Source organism: Hypomesus nipponensis, chromosome 17 (assembly GCF_054491055.1).
Source record: "Hypomesus nipponensis isolate SF chromosome 17, ASM5449105v1, whole genome shotgun sequence".
NCBI lineage: Eukaryota > Metazoa > Chordata > Actinopteri > Osmeriformes > Osmeridae > Hypomesus > Hypomesus nipponensis.
In genome coordinates, this window is record NC_140377.1 from 6,014,760 (window position 1) to 6,035,000 (window position 20,241).

The 20,241-nt window shown below is 48.4% G+C and overlaps 1 long non-coding RNA gene across 2 annotated transcripts in view; it reads right to left on the bottom strand.

Moving 5' to 3' along the window:
* Positions 1-14,643, bottom strand: part of LOC146253168 (uncharacterized) — a 53,219-nt gene extending 38,576 nt beyond the window's left edge. For both annotated transcript variants that reach the window (XR_014731647.1, XR_014731648.1), the window contains exon 1: positions 13,983-14,643. This is a non-coding gene — a long non-coding RNA (uncharacterized LOC146253168). The remainder of the gene's footprint in view (positions 1-13,982) is intronic.
* Between the last annotated feature and the right edge of the window lie 5,598 nt (positions 14,644-20,241).

The window sequence follows — 20,241 nt, forward strand, 5'->3', positions numbered from 1 at the left end:
CCTCTATCAACCTGATCTAGGTTTTTACAATAGGATCTTACAGCTTAATAGCCCCGCTACAGAAACCCAGACGTTGTAAGCTGTTTTTATGGGGCTGAACTGCTTTTGTTCCGGGGCCAAGTGTCATGCTTTACATACAGTAGTACAGTACGGGGCAGGTACTGGTGGGTGAGTGAGTGAGTGAGTGAGTGAGTGAGTGAGTGAGTGAGTGAGTGAGTGAGTGAGTGAGTGAGTGAGAGAGAGAGAGAGAGAGAGAGAGAGAGAGAGAGAGAGAGAGAGAGAGAGAGAGAGATAGGGGGAGAAAGAGAGAGAAAAGGGAGAGAGAGAGAGAGAGAGAGAGAGAGAGAGAGAGAGAGAGAGAGAGAGAGAGAGAGAGAGAGAGAGGAGTGTGTGTGTGTGTGTGTGTGTGAGAGAGACACAGAGAGAGAGCGAGAGAGTCTTCCGTTCTTTTCACAACTGAAACCTTGAAAATGCTGCTGTCCCACTTCAGCGGGTCAAGTCCGGGTGCGTGTTAATAGGAACCGGGCTCATCTGACGCTGGTCCAAACTGCCTTACAGTAGGTCCTGCCTTGCACAGCCTGCCAGCTCATGTGTTTTCTGTTGCCTGTCAAAGCCAGAACAAAAACAACTGAACAAGACCAAAGCCAAGCTACACATTCAACGGAACCTTCTGGAAAGGCCCTGAAACCAATCTGTGGCCTGTCTCTTTGTGTTTGGAAAAAAGAATCTATTTCCCTGGCTGTTTGGCTTATTTCTCACCTCCAACTTGTTCCGTGATCCTGTGATATACAAACTGAATGCACAACCTAGGGCATGTTAACGTTGGGAAATATTAGGGGACATTATGCAGATAACCACGGTGACAGGGACAAGAAATAAGGCGAGACATTGGATTGGAGATCCAGATTGGAGGAGGCGCCTCAACCCCTCAGCTCTGAAGGGAGCGTACTGAGCATGTCTCATTCAGGCATCGTTAAATGATTGTGTTGAGCTATAAAACGCAAGCTAGGTGATTAGCACACTGGCCTCATGCTGCACACACATGCATACACAAACAATTAGACACACTAGAGGCATCAACATGAAACACACACACACACCACGTGAACAGCTTCGCCTAATTAAGACCATGCTGCCTTTTAATGCCTGTTTATATCTCCCTCTTAAAGACTGCACCCCCAGCTCCTTCTAACACAACGCAGGCTGGAGGATGGCGAGAGAAGAGATGGTGTCTGTAACTCTCCTATCACCGTCCCAACAGAAAGGTTTGACTGGAAGGACGTAAGGTGGTGAGAACTGAACAGGGTGTTTGGATAGAACGGGACTTCAACAACACCAGCACTGGCTTACAGAGAGAGGGGAGAGAGAGAGACAGACAGAGAGAGGGAGAGAGAGAGAGAGAGAGAGAGAGAGAAGGAGAGAAAGTGTTTGTGTGTGTGTGTGTCAGAGAGAGAGAGAGCGAGCGAGAGAGTCTTCCGTTCTTTTCACAACTGAAACCTTGAAAATGCTGCTGTCCCACTTCAGCGGGTCAAGTCCGGGTGCGTGTTAATAGGAACCGGGCTCAGGGGGGGAGCAGAAAGTGAACAGAGAACAAGGAGTGCGGGGAGAGAAGATTAGGAGGGGGAAAGAATGGCAGAAAGAGAGAGAGACAGAGAGAGAAGAGGGGAGTGAGAGGAGAGAGAGAGAGAGAGAGAGAGAGAAATAGGGGGTGGGGAAGGGAGGGAGCTCTCTATCAGGTCCATGTGGTCTTTACTAGGCGCTGGGCCGCTGTGCCCGGCTCCGTGGTGCGTCGGTGGGTGTGGAGGACCCAGAGACCCCGGGGGCACGGCGTCTGGCGATCCCCCTCGCTCGCCTGCGTCGTTAAAGTCGATAAGCTGGCAGCCAGCGCCAGGGCAGCCGGCCACAAAGCAATCACGGTCCCTCGGACCGTCGTCCGACCGCTCACTTTTTCCAGAACCTTCTCCCGCTGCCTTTCCGAGGTTCCCAGCACACACGCAACAGGCTCGACCGTGCCTGGCCCCCCGAACCCGAGCCAGAACCAGAGCCACTGCTCTTAGAACACGGCACATCCAGCCAATCGTGAGGCCGGACTGCTGGGAGGAGTGGAAAAGTAAGGCACCACCTAAAGGCAACCCCGCCCTGCGTTGGGTCCTCGGGGGGGGAAGGATCAGGCCCCCATGACATCAGAGTGGCTACCCGCCACCCCCCCCCCCCCCCCCCCCCAATACCTCCCAGTGTTTACTGGCCAAGCACAGCCAGTGAAGCCCAATTGATACGGCTGGACCTGCTTTTCTAAATTTGCGTTAGCATGGGGTCTCTTCTGTCTGGGCGAGTGTTGGGTGTTGGGGAGGAGAGGTGGGTGTGGAGGCTGAGGCTGGGGAGGACTCTGGGGTCTGGACAGACAGATGGGTGGGTGGATGGGAGATGCCCGGCTGGCACAGTTTACAGGCCAGGAGTACGAGGAAACACACACACACACACAAAACCTCAGCCCCTCCCCTGCTTGCACACCCCTAATCCTTATGCATATAGTAAGTGTGTGTGTATGTGTGTGTGCAGGCGTGTATGGATTTGTGTCAAATCAAACGGGTATACGTGTGCATGCACATATGTGGATAGGACCCCTTTCCACAGCTGTGACCCACCCCCCCTCCTCCTCCTCCCCCCCTCCACATGTGCACCTCGTCTGGGGCTGCTGAGGATGGAGATGGAGGGTGGCGGTGCAGGGGGACGGGGGTTGTTCGTGTTCATTATGGAAGGGCTTCCCCTCCTGTAACAGAGGTAGCACCCCCCTCCCACCCCCACAGACACACACACCACCACCACCACATCCACCATGGAGGCCCCACTTTTACAGGAAGGTTAGCCAGGGCTTGAGGGGGTTTTCTGGGGGGGCAGAGGAGGGGAGGTGGGGGGCTGGTCCCATTAAGGGCAGCCAGGGAGGCAGCTCTAGCAGCAACCAGCCAAGCCACGGGCCTGGTCAACAGCTGCCTCTGCACACACAATATTCCTGCAAATCTCCATGCTTGCTTGTCTCCCTGTTTCCCTCCCTGTCCCTTTTCCCGTCTCCCCTTCTGCCTGCCTGTTTCCCTGTCAGCCTGCTTGTCTGTCTGCCTGCCTGTTTCCCTGTCAGCCTGCTTGTCTGTCTGCCTGCCTGTTTCCCTGTCAGCCTGCTTGTCTGTCTGCCTGCCTGCCTGTCTATCTCCCTCCTTGCCTGTCACAGACATGTCCCATCAGGTTCTGAGGGGAATAGCCTGTAGTAGCTAGCTTGCTAGCATTTATGTGAAGCTGCAGAGGGATTAGGCTGTGTGAAAGATTGTTCTGGTGGGGTTAGGGTTGGTGTGCAGGTGGAGATGAGATGCAGGTAGAGGCTGGAACAGCCATTGTAGAAGGAACAGGTATGTCAAAGCTGCCAACACTCTCCATACAAACAAGGACTTAGGGATACGAGAGGCCAAGACAAGTTTGTACTTTTACTGATTAGGGCAAGAGAACAATGACAGAGAGAAATAAACAGAGAGAGAGTGAAATAGTTAATAAAACAAAGGGAAAAAGAGAGAGAATTTTCACAAATGCTGGTAAGCTGTATCTCTGATATACCGTATGATGTGGTATTTGTTTTTTGAGTTAAGTTGAGATAGGAGAGAATGTTGATAAGACTGGGTTCAGAGATTTTTTTCTTTCGGCATTTACATCTGTGTGTATATGTGTGTGTATATGTGTGTGTGTGTGTGTATTTGTTTGTGTTCTACAAGAAGACTTTCACTCTCTCTCTTATCGTCATGCCCACACTTACCCTACTTATAATCTCCAAACACCAGAAAACGGGCATGACCAAAAGTTCTGAATAATACAAAATCTGATTTGTTGAAAGCAAATTTGGTCGCCGTTCAAGAATGTCTACTCTACCAGAGACCCAGTGGTGTTTATTCAAACAGCCCCTGGCATCGTCACACGAACAATGTTACTTGTTTCAACACAAACTCAATCTGAAGAGAGTTAAAACCGATCTGAAAGTATTGAGTTCAGGGCCTATCAAAGACTCCTGACAGAGAGATCGTTCCCACAGGAACATGGAGTGGGGGGGCGGGGGGACGGGGGGGCTGTTTACTCAGCACAAGAGGACATTCCTTCCTGTCCAATCAGGTTGGACTATTTGACAGAAGCAGCCAGGGCCAGAATGGGCTCATATCAAATCTACAAGCAGAAATCTATGAGTGGAGCGAGAGTACAACAAAAACATGATCTACATAGAAGGTACACTGAGGAACACTGTGGCCCTCCTGAATGGGTTCCGTTCCAGAACACCCACACACACACGCGCACGCACACACACACACACACCCACACAGGACACCTGTGGGAACTAAACTATGAGCAGCAGTATTTATACCAGAGCTATTAGTCACCCAATCATAAGCTGTCCCACCTGCTTCCCAACCCTGTCACCTGCAGCATCGACTCTCTCTCTCTCTTTTTCTCTCTCTCTTTCTCTTTCTCTCTCTCTCTCTCTTTTCTCTTGTCTGAAGTTCAGACAAGGAGCTGGACCTGGTCCAACAGAGAACCAGACGGGTGCCAAGTTTCCGTGTGTTTCCTGGAACAAACAAAACAGGCGCAACCTGACTGGGTTTCTGACAGAACAGTTGGCTCTACTTTACCTGTAAGACCTACACTTTCGCTTCTAAGCATGTCTTTAAAAGCCCTCTGTTATACTTCCTGACATAATGTTCAAACTAAACTCGGATCGAACGACATTGGTCCAATCCAGATAAAAGACTGAGTGTCGGCAGCGGCAGCAGGCCCTCATGTTCCAGAAGGATCCGAGGGGTCCAGAAAGGAACAACAACAGATGTCCAGAGGGCACGGTTGACTTTATGGTGGTTTCAGACGAGGTTTATCAGCGCCGGTACTCTCAGAGATTGTTCGCTTCTTTGATCTTCAAAGAGAGATGAGCCTCAATCAGGGTCAATAAGACGATAATGAAGCCAATTCAGATGCATTAGTGCATACATCACAGAGACCATGCCGCGCACAGCTCTCTTCCGTGGTCCCACATTGCCATCTAGTGGTCACTTTCGAGACTGCAGCTCTTAATTTGTGTTCCTGGAGAGCTACCGTCCACAGCAGTAACACCATGAGTAGTAACACCATGTACTCAAGGTTCAAATCTCAAATAATAAATTCAAAAAACACACCCAACTATGTATTGGACCATTTCCCGACTCCAACTATTCAAATGTGCCAGGGCTATGATTTATGTCTGTGGTTTGACCTCATTAAAACTCAGACATTGGTTAGAGGCTGCTACTGTTCCGTAGGTTCTTGCTGTTTTTTAGGTTTAGTGCGCCTGATTCTAATACGCTGGTTGATAAGGTGAATCATGTTGGATACAGTTTGATGAAGTACTAGATGGTAGCTCTCCAGGAGGAAGGTAGGTGAGGCCCAGTTGAGAAAAGAGGGTGAAATGTTGGAACTAAACTCCCCTGAACCAGCCTGGCAACGCATGGTGCTTTGGGAAGTGAAACAAGAGAGACACCTAGTGGATTATTTCCTGTAGCACACCTCAACATGAAATGGGATTTAACTAAACTACATGGAAATTCATCCCGTTTGACTTGTCCGCTAGCAGTGAACAGCACTAGACTTAACTAAGGAAGCTCACCTACAACCAACATTGTAGAATTGCACTGCTGTTTTTGTTTTACTACAGGACTGTGATTGTTTAGTCCAAAACAGTTTAGTCCACTGGAGTTAAAACAAACATATATGACCTTTCTAACGTTGTTGTGTGAGTGGTTAGTGAGTGGAAGAGTGCCAGGTAGTAAATACTTCCTGTCTGCTGTATGGACTTTGTTACATACTCAGGAGATTGATGAGACTCTTTCGGCACAAGAGGAGTTATTCTATATGACCACCAGGGGCTCTGGATCCCCAAAGTAGGGAAGAGTGATTCATATGAATATATTATTATTATATTTTCACAAATATCCTCTGGGGGAACATGCCCCCAGACCCCTCTAGTTTTTCTGGGTCACAGGAAAAATTATAGGTTTTATCTAGGGTTTTATCTAGGGGTTTAGCCCCCCCAAACGTGGGAACCTAGATTCACCCCTGGCCTGTTCGGTCCTATTACGGTTTTTCACAATTCCTAAAAGACTAAACCCATTCTCTGATTCAAATGTTCAGTGAACTAAACCAATTTGTCAAATCAGACACTCTTTTGGCAAAACTCTAAACACATTCTCATTCACTAAACACATTTTGCACTGTGATGCACTTGTGCTGCAAACAGTAACCACAACTACGACAAAGCTGTCATCTGTAAAACATGATGACTCAAAATTGTTCACTCTTATTTCTAATGGTGGTATGGAACAATGTCAGCTCTCACCGAGGTGTCCGAATACAATAATAGTTCCACATCAACAAGCATTTTTTACTGTAAATGTTTTTCTCTGTGTGGCGGTGGAAGGTCTATGACCGAAACCCATATACCAGGGTAAATCTCCTACAGGCAATGGAAATGGCGACATAGATGCAGAGTGTTTTGAAGGCTGGATCCAGCACACCAGAGGGTTTTCACCCCGTTTTTCATTGTTGACAGTACTGACAGTACAGTCGGGATGGTTACTGTAATATTTTTACGCAAATCAAATAAAATGTACAGATTTGTAAAGCCCTTTTTACAAGCAATGGCATTATGTCACAGAAGGCTTCACATACGCCCATAGAACTGCCCCTCAGCCAACCTCAACCCTCAAGGAAGACAGGGAAAAACTCCCAGAAAAAACTCACTAGAGGAGAAATAATGGAAGAAACCTTGGAAGGAGCAATTCAGTGAGGGATCCCCTCCTCCAGAGACGGTTGGTGAAAGAGAGGCGCAGAACACAGGCTTACTGTAACATAGTCACACAGCAAGGAAGTGTCAATGGGTGTTGAATCACCAAAATCCAGGGTTTAAAAATCCAAAATCCATATGCTCTATTGCTACGTAAATGCATTTACTGTGTATACATAAACACATTTGTCTTTACATGTAACTACATGGCCTGGATGCTGTGTTTATTTGTGTCGTGTCTAATGATTGGTCCATTAAATGGTTTAGGGGCGAGTGTTTGATTTTGCCAGAATAGTCAGAGGTTTAGGAAATTGAGTTGGAATATTTGGTTTTGTGTTTATAGATTTGAGAAAATGGTTGACTGTTTCAAGAAATGTGTTTTAGCAGTCGTGAAAAACTGTAAGCCCCATTGTACCGAATTCGGTTGCAGTTCCACCAGAGTTCCACGGGGGGTGATCGCAGGCGATCAGAAGCTGGAGGTTTTCCCGAGAGTGGAAGTTCTCCCCTTCAACATTCTCTGATAGGCCTCACACTCTGTCAGTCCACCCCTGTCTTTGGACACATCATGTGCAGGAGTGGGCCATCTGCAAAGCACGTGTGTGTTGTGCAAACCCTTCAAAACGTCCAGAGTAGTGTTGACCAGGGAACAGGTGTTCTCCAAACGAGTTCGTAATTGGATACATTATAAGAGTCAATAAAACCATTCTGTATTTGTTTAGGGATGATTTTTCACAGGTATGGCTCCTGAATATTGTAGTGGCCATACTGGGTACTGCAGCAGAACGTTTAGTGAGTGTTATTGCAAACTTAAACCACTAGATGACATCAAAGACTAACATTAACTAAGCAAAACTACAGGGCATGTCCGACTTCTAAATGACCCGACTCCGCATCACCAGAGCTGAATAATGACCAGCATTCCTGTTTCGTTCAACCACTATACATTTCAACTTAGACATGGCTCAACAAGTACTAAACATCGCTAAAAGCAGTCACATGACCAACTGTATTTACTAAAAGTGAATGTCAAGTCATTTCAGAGCCTTGATCACATTGCGACTGTGTCAACCTGAGACACCTGTTGCTAACCACCATGGGTCACACACACACACACATGCTTGCGCGCGCGCACACACACACACACACACACGGATGCTCTGGGCCTCTCTATGAGCCGGCGTGGGTGCTCTTGCGTGGGGGTGGTCTGCTCTGTCCTCTGGGAGGTCATAGGAGGAAGGGGGGGGGGGGGGGCACAGGACATTACACGCTCCTCTTCACACTAAAAATGTCTCCTTTCTGCTCCCACGGAGGCTGAGATAAAGGGACCGAGGAGGGGACAGAGGGATCAGTAGAAAGACACTGAGGAAGCCAAGGAGGCCATGCGGGGGGTGGAGGGGGGGCTTTCTCACTCACATTAGGTAGAACTATCTACCCTGCTTTCCCATGGCAAAAACACACCAAGTGGAGGCGTGTGTGTGTGTGTGTGTCTGTGTGGTCACATGTCCACAGGAATGTGATGTTCGTGAGAGCAGAACACTGTGATATAAAGACAGGAATTTTCCCTCCAAAACAAGAGAATGAAAAGACACCAACGAAGATAAAGAGAAAGACAGAGATATATTGTGCGTGTGTGTTGCTGGAATTCCAGGTATGTAGAATGCCTTTAACCCAGAGAAGGCCTGGGAGTCTCTTGAGAAGAGCGCACACACACACACACACACACACTCCCAGAACACCTTGGTCTTATCCAGACTGTGAAGGAGCACTAGGCACATAAGGAGGTACATGGCACACATACACACACACACACACAGTTTCTCAGCAGCCAGGTGGAGTAGCTCACCTCGGCCCAGACTCTTCCCAGGTCTGTCAGACAGAGATAGTGTTTGTCTAACTCCTGGCTGCACAGGACAGCATCCTTCATTCAGCTCCGTTCCAGGGGCCCTGGCTGGGGCCCTTCCAGCGCTGCCTGTCTGAATGAAACACTGTCTGTCCGGCATGACAGAGATGGTCCTGTACTCTCCCTCGCTCACTGTCTGTCTCAGCGCTCGGGGTGAGGGCAGAGAGAGAGAGAGAGACGAGGTGAGGGAGAGAGATTCACGGAGATAGAGACTGCAAGTGTGCAAGACAGAGACACAGAGAGAGACAGAGAGAGAGAGAGAGAGAGAGAGAGAGAGAGACAGAGTGAGAGTGAGAGTGAGAGTGAGAGTGAGAGTGAGAGTGAGAGTGAGAGTGAGAGAGAGAGAGAGAGAGAGAGAGAGAGAGAGAGAGAGAGAGAGAGAGAGAGAGAGAGAGAGAGAGAGAGAGAAATAGAGAAAGAGAGACAGAGAGACAGAAGTAAGTGATAGAGAGGAGAGGTGAGACACTGAAGAGCTCCTCCAGTCAGGAGATGATCTCCACGGAGACAAGCTTCCCAGTCAAAGCCCTCTCTCCTCTGCTATCTCTCGGCCCGCCCTCGGGGCTTCTGCTGTGTGTGAGGATGCTGTGGGAAACCAAGGAGCCAGCCTGGTCACGGTTCTAGCCCGGCAGCATGGGTCTGGGGAACTGGAGGTTGACCGGTCGAGGCAGCTAGTTAAACGATGACCCAGGGCCGTATGAAAGGGACTGTGAACCAACCGCATCTTGTTTTAACCCTGCAGAGTCATTCTAAGCCCTCATTATGGTTTCGCCACATCCTCCCCACTCCCATTATAATTACCGGCCCCATTCCCACACACACCTCCATGATGTCCCTGCTGGCTCAAGGTGGGGCCACCTCTCCTACTGTGCTATCCTGTGGTAAATAACCAATGTGACGCTACACAAGCACAAACACACACCCCTGTTTAAACAACACCTCACTCCCTCATGAGTAACAACAGCAGGTGAAGACAATCGTTTTCCCTGAGCTTCAAGGAGGGATACACCTCTCAGAGTCTGGCAACCAGCCAGTGTAAACATAAGGAAGTGTATGTGTTTCTGGCGGTGTGATTGCGGAGGTGTTCTGGTGGAGGGGTGATGTTGTGGTCTAGTGTTCTGATGGGTGTCTCTCTCTCTCTCTCTCTCTCTCTCTCTCTCTCTCTCTCTCTCTCTCTCTCTCTCTCTCTCTCTCTCTCTCTCTCTCTCTCTCTCTCTCTCTCTCTCTCTCTCTCTCTCTCTCTCTCTCTCTCTCTCTCTCTCTCTCTCTCTCTCTCTCTCTCTCTCTCTCTCTCTCTCTCTGTCTCTCTCTCTGTCTCTCTCTCTCTCTCTCTCTGTCTCTCTCTCTGTCTCTCTCTCTCTCTCTCTACAGGGAAAATGTCTCCTATCCACTCCTGTGTGCCCTGAATGGACAGGGATTGACAGAGCTCTCTGAGATGCACAGGCTGTAGAAAACATACCCCCCTACCCTCCCCCTCCCCCCCGCCCGCCCCCCACACACACCTAACAGCTCAGCATGAGAAAATCCGAAATGGAGTGAAAATCACAAAACTTTTTTCCTCTCTGGGAGAGGGGGAAAAAAGGCGCTTTACACAACCTTCCCAGCTTTTCAGACCCTCTCTCTCCAACACACACACACACACACACACACACACACACACGCAAACACATACACCTCAGAACAAAGGTGCCATTTTGCTCAGGAAGGGTCAGCAGTTCCCTTCATCAGACAGGGGCTTGTTCTTGGTCGGAGGCTGCTGCCCAATCTCAGCCACCATCCCCCCCCCCGCCCCCCCCCCCCCCCCAGGCCCCCCTGACTCCACCACCAGCCCCCACCACCCCGGAGACAAGCTGCCCATTGTTCCCCCACCACTAATAAATGATAGTTCTCCTGTTCAGACTTTAGAGACTACTCCAAACACACACACAAACACACACACACACACACACACAACATACAAAGAACAAGTGGATGGATGGATAGTGTGGATATCCAACGTGGGGACATAGTGATATTCGGATATGTTTTGCTAGTTCAATTGATAGTCATGGGATTGTTGATTCAAGCCGGGGTGAGATCATTCGACAAGTGTCTCATTTCTTCGACAAGGGGAATTTCTGCATTCCAAGTCAAACCAGTATTTCCCCGGTCGATTCAAATGAGGTCATCAAGAAATCCCGCTGATTTTGAAAACAGGCCGTTAGGTCATTCATGAAGTGTTCTCTTCCTCCATCGCTCAGCCCTTTGAAACAGTCATGACAGCCACCCCAAGTTCACGAAGAGGTCATGTGGCACCAACACACACACACACACAATACGTACACAGTCAGGGCACTGGGAAGGAGCAGGTCCAGGCGTGAGGTGAACCTAAGGTGGTGGGACATGATGAATCACTGCTCAACCTGAAGCCATAAACACATCATTAACAGGCTGGACCGCAGGAACTCGATCTGTTTACCTTGTCCACCCTCTAAGGGGGCCTGGAGGCCACGGCTAGGGGCTCCCTCTCCACATCCCAGGCTCAGCTCAGCACACCTCCAGGGGGCCTGGACACCAGGGGTCCCCCTCCTCACCCCTGGGCCAGGACACCTCCAGGGGTCCTGGACACCAGGGGTCCCCCTCCTCACCCCTGGGCCAGGACACCTCCAGGGGTCCTGGACACCAGGGGTCCCCCTCCTCACCCCTGGGCCAGGACACCTCCAGGGGTCCTGGACACCAGGGGTCCCCCTCCTCACCCCTGGGCCAGGACACCTCCAGGGTGCCTGGACACCAGGGTTAGGGCTCCCCCTCCTCACCCTCAGCCAAGGACACCTCCTGGGGCTGGGTGCACTGGCCTGTCACTGGGGTAGACCCAGCTCTATCTGGCCCTGCTTGGCCTGTTCAAGAGTTGTGTGTACAGCGCTGTCTTAAGACGTTGTCCCAGTGTTTGTGAGATGAGGTTGTTTTCGTATTTTCTAGACTCAAAGACTATGTCACTTGGATGAGTGACAGACTGCGTGTGCGTCCACTCTGCCATTGGCCATCCTGCGAGAGAGCGTCTTCTTTTCGTATCGTGTTTGGAATGCGGCTGTGTCTATGGAGTGGTGAACATGAGAGAGAGCACGCCTCACCTGAAGGATTCAAGCTCGACTTGGCAACCCTGTCGATCCTGTGTGGGGTAGGGTGAGGGTTTCAGACAAGCTCAGAACAAGAGGGCCGGGGGATGAGGGAATGAGTTCCTGAGTGGAGTAAATCCAGACTTGTTAAGTGAGTCTGACCCTGTCATGGATTGCTCTGCTCTGCGGCTCACCACAAGGATATCGAATGGCATCGCAAGCAGCTCGCTTAGCTCAGCAACAGAGAGACGGGCATTCCTCTTTAACTGCTCGCTCTCTCTCTCTCTCTCTCTTCCTCTCTCTCTCTGTTTGTATGTCCGTTTCTGTCTGTGTCTCTCTCTGTCTCTCTCGGTCTCTCTGTGTGTCTGTCTTGTGTGTCTGTATGTATGTCTTTCTCTCTCCCTCTTTCTCTCCTTCATTCCGGACATTTCATGGTCTGGGGCAAAGACAAAAACATAGCCACCAAAATAAGATCTCCTGCAATCTTATACTCGATGAGTATTAGCATGCCTCTCGGCGTGTGTGTGTGTGTGTGTCAGAGAGAGAGCGTGTCAGAGCAAGGTGTAGGCCTTGTGCTGGGCAGAGACTTGGCTGGAGAGAGGTCACGTAAACAGACGCCCATCGCCTCGTTCCCTCGTCCCAGAACAAAAAACGGACGCGAAGAGTAGGAGGAAGAGGCGAGACGAGTGCTGGGTGAAAAAGAGAGGCAGTGTCGAGGCAAGGCCCGCTCGCTGACACAGAGTCTGCCTTTGTCTTCCTCCCGGGGAGGCAGATAAAGGAATTCTTGTGTGTCGGGGGGGTTCTGACCGAGTTGATTTGACACTTCAGCTCCTTTTGTGGAGCAAGTGTCCCTGCATCAATGCTGGCCATGAGAGTCACTTGGCGTCGGACAGGGTCCCTCTTCAGAGGAGAAAGGGGGTCTTGTTTGGAGAAGGTTTTAATGGAGGAGGGGGTGCAGGGAGAGGGGGGGTTGTGTGCTGTATACTGACATATAGTGGGGGTTCTGTCCCCTCGTCAAACAATAGAAGGAATGATTTAGTGCGGAGGAACTGGAGAAATGAGTGTGTGTGTTTGTGTGTGTGTGTTTCGGGCTTAAGGATGTAGGAAGCTCTTAAAACACAATACATACACAGAAGCACACACACACGATCGCACGCGTTGTCACTGTCAACTATTTAACGAGGGTGACTCTAGTGTGCGTGACAGGAGCACAACATCCTTCACATCCTAACAATGTGGATTCCACTTGTGCATTCAGGAAAGCAGGTTAACATATCCAGAAGTCTACAGACAACACACACACGCACACAAAAACACACACACACACACAGCATCAAGGGTGAACCAGGGTGTAACACCAGACAGAGATGCTTCATAAGCAGATGGGAGCCACATGGACGACCATCTCCAGCCAGCTGCCTCAGAGCTCCATTCATGCTTTCAGCTCCCTCCCAGACAGCACCAGCATACTGGTATAAAATTCTGGGGAATACAGGGGTCACTGACGATGATGTCATGATCTTTATATGACAGGAGTGCGTATGAGAGCAGAACAGCGAGCTGGTTGTTTTGCCTCAGGGAAGCATTTGCCCCTGGTATTGCCAACACTTAAAGACTTCCCTTGATTTCAACCACACATAAGCAGTCACACCTGAGGACAGTTGAAGTAGAGTGCACACTTGCTAGCGAATATCCGCTAGTTTTGAAACTGACCGCAACCGACCACTCAGCACTCTTTTGGTTTCGCTCTTGTAGCACTGAAACACCTGGTGCAGGTGTATTCATAAATACTTTACGCACGAGTTTATGACAAGGTCTGACAACAATGTACCTACTCTGCTGCCGACAATGGGTAGAAGTTTAAAACACTTGCAAAAAGTCTGACATTTGTTGAACTTATTTCATTCTCGAGACTTGCGCAGGTGCGCTCTGTCTCAACGTTTAGAGTGGAATAACGGATCACGGTGCAGGTGAACGGGAAGAACTTCCCAGCGTCTGAAAAATTCCCACTTCGGACGTACAAAGCGGTCACACCATTGAAGTGGATAGTTGTACAACACCTTTTAATTAGCGATTGAAATACGGCAGTATGAACATCACATTTGATGGGTAAAAAGACAACTGCGAATATAGCTTTTCTTTGTCAACTTACCTCTCAGAATGATCACATCACCAGCTGCTAATCCATGAAACGTTGGTACAATTTCTACCATCCCCTCAGAACGGTATTTCCAATAGCTCATAACAATATCATCCATTATCATCCAGAGCGCTCAGAACATCCAGGAAAGTCACCAAAAAACGTGACATGACATTGCCCATCAATAAGTTGACAACTTCCGCTGAAATTGAACCAGCGGCAACGGTGATACCCTTTGGAGACTCGTAGACCGGTGGTGACTGACCGCTGGGATCACTGCCCTGCCCTGAACCTCTCTTGGCGGGAGGTTGGAGTAGACTACGATCCTGCAGGTTCATTATAGGTAGACAATGACAGAGCAGCAGCCAATATCCAGAAAATCAATCCACAAAAGGTAACCTGCAGTCACAAGATAAAGTTAAAATAATAACAACTCCCCACGTGTTTTCCTCCCATAACGGGAACGAACAATCCACCACGTATGATCACGGAGAAGCTTTAAAAAAAAAAAACACTTTACAAACTCCTGTTGTTGAGCGGATAAATCTATATGGTCAATTCCATCATTGGGAGTAATAGAATCCTTCTCGACAGATGGTAGAGTAGGTCTACATCAGTGCGCCTTGGAATCACACAGCCTCTTGTGCACTCACCCTACTGTACTCTCGGAGAGTCAGAGTAGGAATGAGCCATGCTTGAAGTGGCGCAGATGCGAGGTACCAATCGCAGGGGAGCAAAGCATGATGGTAAATGTAGTTTATAAATACTTTTTTACTATAGCGATATGATTATAATATCCTTTAGCCTATGTTTGGGGAATAGATTAGGCTAGAGTAGGTCGAGCACATGTTGTTATATTGATATAGGCTAAATACCGTTTATTGGTAAAAGACAACTATTTGATGATGAATGTAACCTAAAAGCGGTTTCGTTTGAATATAATACTGAATGTTATTAACAACTATTTAGAATTGACATTGACGTTAATTACTTCAACTACCTCATGATTTAACGCGAAATTAATGTTTCCAGCAGCCGGCATTCATCTGTGCGTCAGTCTGACGGAACATAGCGTGTGAGCGGCCGATGTCAGGGCTCTGAGTAATCATGATCTACAGTCGTTACCGGGAGATAGAGTGCTTTGAATCACCTTCCCATGAAAGACTCACTTGTCTTCCGCACCTCACGTTCAAACCCTAACCACCTCCAGGCCTGCTTTAGACTAGAGACATGAAGATGATAAATGGATTCTTAGGAACGGATTATCTGGATTATGTATTCTGTATCTTGGGCATTTACTCTTGTTCTTCAATCTGCTTTATAACTAAAAATATGTATTTTTAATCTTTTTTTTTTTTTTTTTACATGTTTAGATTTTTGTGAACGTGTCAAATTAAACACATTTACTTCTTCCTCTGCCAATTGTAATGATCTGTCATTCCACTCAACATGTTTTTAACAGTTATGCTATAATACGTCCAGTGTCGTTCAGTGGACAATACAAAAAATGATCTGAAACAAAATAAAGTGAACTCTATCTGGCAACTCTATAAATTCCCCAGACCCTTAAGAGCGATATTGTAAGCATACAATGAACAGCATTCTACGTTTGACATTGGTAATTCAGTCTAGTATATTTATACATTGTATTATAGCTAGTAATATCACCGCATAGCTAATATCATAATATAATGTTTGAGCCAGATTAATGATGTCAATTCAGCATTAATGATTACACTCATCAGAAACGTCACAGCTGAGCCCGTTAATAAAAAGATCCACTATGAGATCCACTCCGTCTTTTCCTTCGCGCCTCATTTGGCTCCTGTCCAGCACAATCCTGGAGTACCTGGATTGCACGCAATTCTGTCAATTGCAGGTACCTGATCGCTTTGTTGTATGCCGGGTTGAAAAGTTGCAGGGGGTTCGCGCACACAGCGTTGCGTGACTAGGGCCCGGGGTGAAAACACAAAGACATTGTTTTCAACGATCAAACCCTCTTTATAGCAACTCAACGGCATTCCTGTCTCGCATTCCTAAATCACCGCTGCTGTGAAAAGTTTTTTTTTTTTTCCCTTAAGCGATTAGCGGGAAGAAATAGAGATAAAGCGTTTCACGTTTTGAATGTGGTTCTCGTATTAATGCTGTAAATCATGCAAATAGACACTAAGTCATTAACTTCGTGGTAATTCTTTATAATTAATAATCATTAGTTGAATTCATTCTAGATGCCATTATTGGGATCTGAGATATGTAACTTCCACTTACATGCTACAGGGGACCTTCTGTGTGTGTGTGTGTGTGTGTGTGTGTGTGTGGGTGTGTGTGTGGGGTGTGTGTGTGTGTGTGTGTGTGTGTGTGTGTGTGTGCGTGCGTGTACGTGTGTGTGTACGTGTGTGTGTACAAGCTCACGTACACATTCATGCACTAATGTGCACTCAATGTTTTCCAGACTGGAGTACCACAGTAATCCAATCCAGAGAGCAGCCTCTGAATGCAGCACACACACACACACACAAACACACACACACACACAGATGCACGCACATACGCAAATACATACACACACACATACAGATGGGAGGAACAAGAGGAAGACATCAGAGAAATCAGGAGAAACCATGCGAGTCGATTGGCGGAGGAGAAACATGACAAAACAGCTACCCAGGACGGTAAGTGGTGCCTCGTGAGGTGGTCCAATGGTCTGCTGTATCCTCAGTGGCGGTGGCAAGCCTGGAGCAGCCATGGACGATCATCTGGTGCGGTTGAAACAAATCGAATAGGAACTGGGCATCATGACCCGAGGCCCCACAGCTTTTGTCCCTTCCACATACAAGAAGTTCAGCGGGGGACAATGGAGACAGTCAAATCTCTGTGTGCGGCGAGATAGAGGAAGAAAAAGAGAGAAGAAGAAAGTGAGGAAGAGAGAGAGAGAGAAAAGAGAGAAGAGAGAGGAAGAAGAGAGTAGGGGAGGGAGAGAGAGAGAGAGAGAGAGAGAGAGAGAGAGAGAGAGAGAGAGAGAGAGAGAGAGAGAGAAAGAAAGAAGACTAGAAAGAGAGCAGGGAGGGAAGGAGAGAGGGAGGGAATTATTAAGACTGGAGGACATTCATTCATTACAGCTCGTAGACAGAGGGCCTTCTCAGCTCTTGTTTTGGACTGTTTAGATGTCCCAAGCCTTGTATCTCTTTGACTACCTCCCTCACAAGGCTCCATTCACCCAGGCCTCGGCGGGAACAAATGTTTCCTTATGTGGCTCCGAGGGCCTAGCCTTAGTGTCAGGCAAGCGAGCCTCTCATATGAAAGAGAGCGCGCGCGAGAGAGAGAGAGAGAGAGAGAGAAGAGAGAGAGAGAGAGAGAGAGAGAGAGAGAGAGAGAGAGAGAGAGAGAGAGAGAAAGAGGGACAGAAAGAGAGAGAGATGCTAAAAGTGTGAAAGGGAGCAATAGAAATAGAGAGACAGAGAGATACAAGCTGGGCTATTTGAGCATACCATAGCTACCTACCAACCAGTCCTTACAGTAGCATATTCAAAGGGAGCCTAGAAACCGAGCCGTTACTATGCAAGATGATGACATCATCCAACATCATAACAGACATTTCCCCTTTGCTGAGGTCGCACCGTCCCCTTCTGCGGCCGCAACCATTTCTACCTCCATGAGGGAATTTAAATATCAACCAGGAAACCTGAGCTTGGGTTCCATGTTGGCTGCTCCTCCACTCGTGACGGTTGGCCGGCATGCGGACTTCCACCGTTTGTCCTCCCTCTGGAACAGAGGGCTTGGCTGAGCTCTCTGCGACTTGACACAAGGTCACACAGAGGTCTCAAAGTAATCTTTCGACAGTGGGAGAATTAACAAGTCAAATGTTTCCCAGGCAGTGTTGCTCCGGTTTCTAAATAAAGGTGACTTTATGGTACACCGTGTCCATGGTAACGTAGGTGTGGCTGTTACTCATGGTCTGTCTTTGTTAGGGTCATGATTTTGATTCTGGCTTTCACCAATCCAGTTAAACATCCACGCTACAGGCCAGCATGTATAACCCGGGGTCCAGGCACTGGAGCGTGAGGCAGGTCAGTGGAGGGCTGTGTTTGGGACGAAGGAGACCTGGTCTCCTGGGGTGAACCACTTCCAGAGGAAACCACATGATCGATGACCCCCCTGCTACCTTGTTGTTCTTTGCTTTCGTTCAGAGTGCGCCCCCATGGTTTGGGCCGAATCATTTAGTCTACCCCCTCCTTTTCTCTCTCTCTATGTCTCTCTCTCTCTCTCTCTCTCTCTCTCTCTCTCTCTCTCTCTCTCTCTCTCTCTCTCTCTCTCTCTCTCTCTCTCTCTCTCTCTCTCTCTCTCTCTCTCTCTCTCTCTCTCTCTCTCTCTCTCTCTCTCTCTCTCTCTCTCTCTCTTCCTCCCTCTCTCTCATTAGGGCTTCAGGAAACGGCAGGGGTCTGATATTGACTTAAATAGGTTTTCCGACATGGCAGAAATGTAATGAACAGTTGGCCCGCAGTGCTGGGGTCTGCGAGGAGGTCCTGGGCTGACTAAGGTTACGTTCAGCCTGCTCTCCTCATCAACTTACTTGGGAGTGCACTGTGTTTATTTAGTCATGTTCAAACACCACTGCTGAGATGATGGAGCTCACTGTAGGGTATACTACAGGTCTATTCTAGGTAGAGAAACCTGGAGAAGATCTAGACACCCCGATCATGACGATCATGATAATGATGATGTGACTGACTCTTTTGCTCAATAAAACAGATGCTAAATAAAACAGATGCTGGAGCACTATTTCATACGGAAAAGGTTCCTCAGAGAACCATTAAAGATCCATTGCAAATCCACTCTCAATTCTGAAAGAATGATTTCGACCTTCAGCGCCTTACAGAGCTGAAAAGAGTTCATCTCAAACCCCGGAATTCGAGATCAAACTCGTTTTTCAGAGGGTTTCTGTAAAGCCTGTTTGTTTTTCACAGTGGCAACAGCCCTCACTGATTCAAAGTCCTGACGTACGTATTTATCTCCGGCTTCGCCACTTTATCAGGTTCCTATGTCAAAGGCCAACGCTCGTAAAAACGTCGGAACCTAGCAGAGGAACATCTGGGGCTGCTGTAGGAACAGCGTGTGTGTGTGTGGCATGTTTATGGCAGCACACCCAGACGACGGGAGTCTTGAACGCTGCCTTCCTGCAGCCCCGTGCCGGTGCTGTCAGCCAGGCAGCTGGGAGAGTGTGGCTGGGCTATGCGTGACTAGGAGAAATACACCTGTCTCTGCGCTCAGGTAGGGAGGGGGAGTCGGCACGCAGGGGCCTGCCTGCTGAACAATGCTCACTATTGTACCTGCTCTCTTCCTGCAGACGCTTACAAGGACAGGGAACCCTGGCCAGGAGGCAGAGGTGCGGTGCCTCACACACATGGACACACACACACACACGCACACACACACACACACACAAGCACACGCACTCGCACACATACATACATACTGTACACACGCACGGTCTTATACCTGCTTGCACGCACACATGCACGCACACACACACACACGCAGATAGGGACACACGCACGCGCATACACGTATTGATGTGCACACACACACAGACATCCTCACACACACACACACATAGACACACACTTTGACCTGCTGACAAGCATACACACACCTACCCCTTCACACACACCCAAATTATTTATAGTACACATACAGTACTGACCGCAGGTGCCCTGGAGCTATATCCAAGAAACAATATCCTTTACACGCAAGCTGCCAATCATATTGGGATTGACAGCTTCCACCACCAATCACACAGCAGGATAGTACTGGCAGTGAAAGGGCCTGGGTGTGTGTTTGGTTACAGTTGCCATTATCCTGTAAGACAACTTGACACACTTGTCATTATTGGGTAACTTAGCCAAACCTCTATGCTAGAGAAATGATTTGACCTTCTTACTGTAGCCTACAGGTCCAGTCTCCCAATGAATGATTTAATGAGCCAACATTTACATGTATTCAATTAGCAGATGTTTTTATCGAAAGTAACGTACAACTAGAATGCATATTTGTGAGCACATCAGACAATAAAGTATGCAGTGCACATTTAATGAATCCAAGATGTCTCTAAAACGACAAACACGACAAACAGCGTGGACAACGCTTTTGTTGAGCCTTAACAGAGATAACACACTTACTGTAAATGTCACATCTGAACACAATAGCTGAGCAGGGCTGATAGGGGAACAGGGGTGTGTGAGCGCGCGTGTGTGTGTGTGTGTGTGTGTGTGTG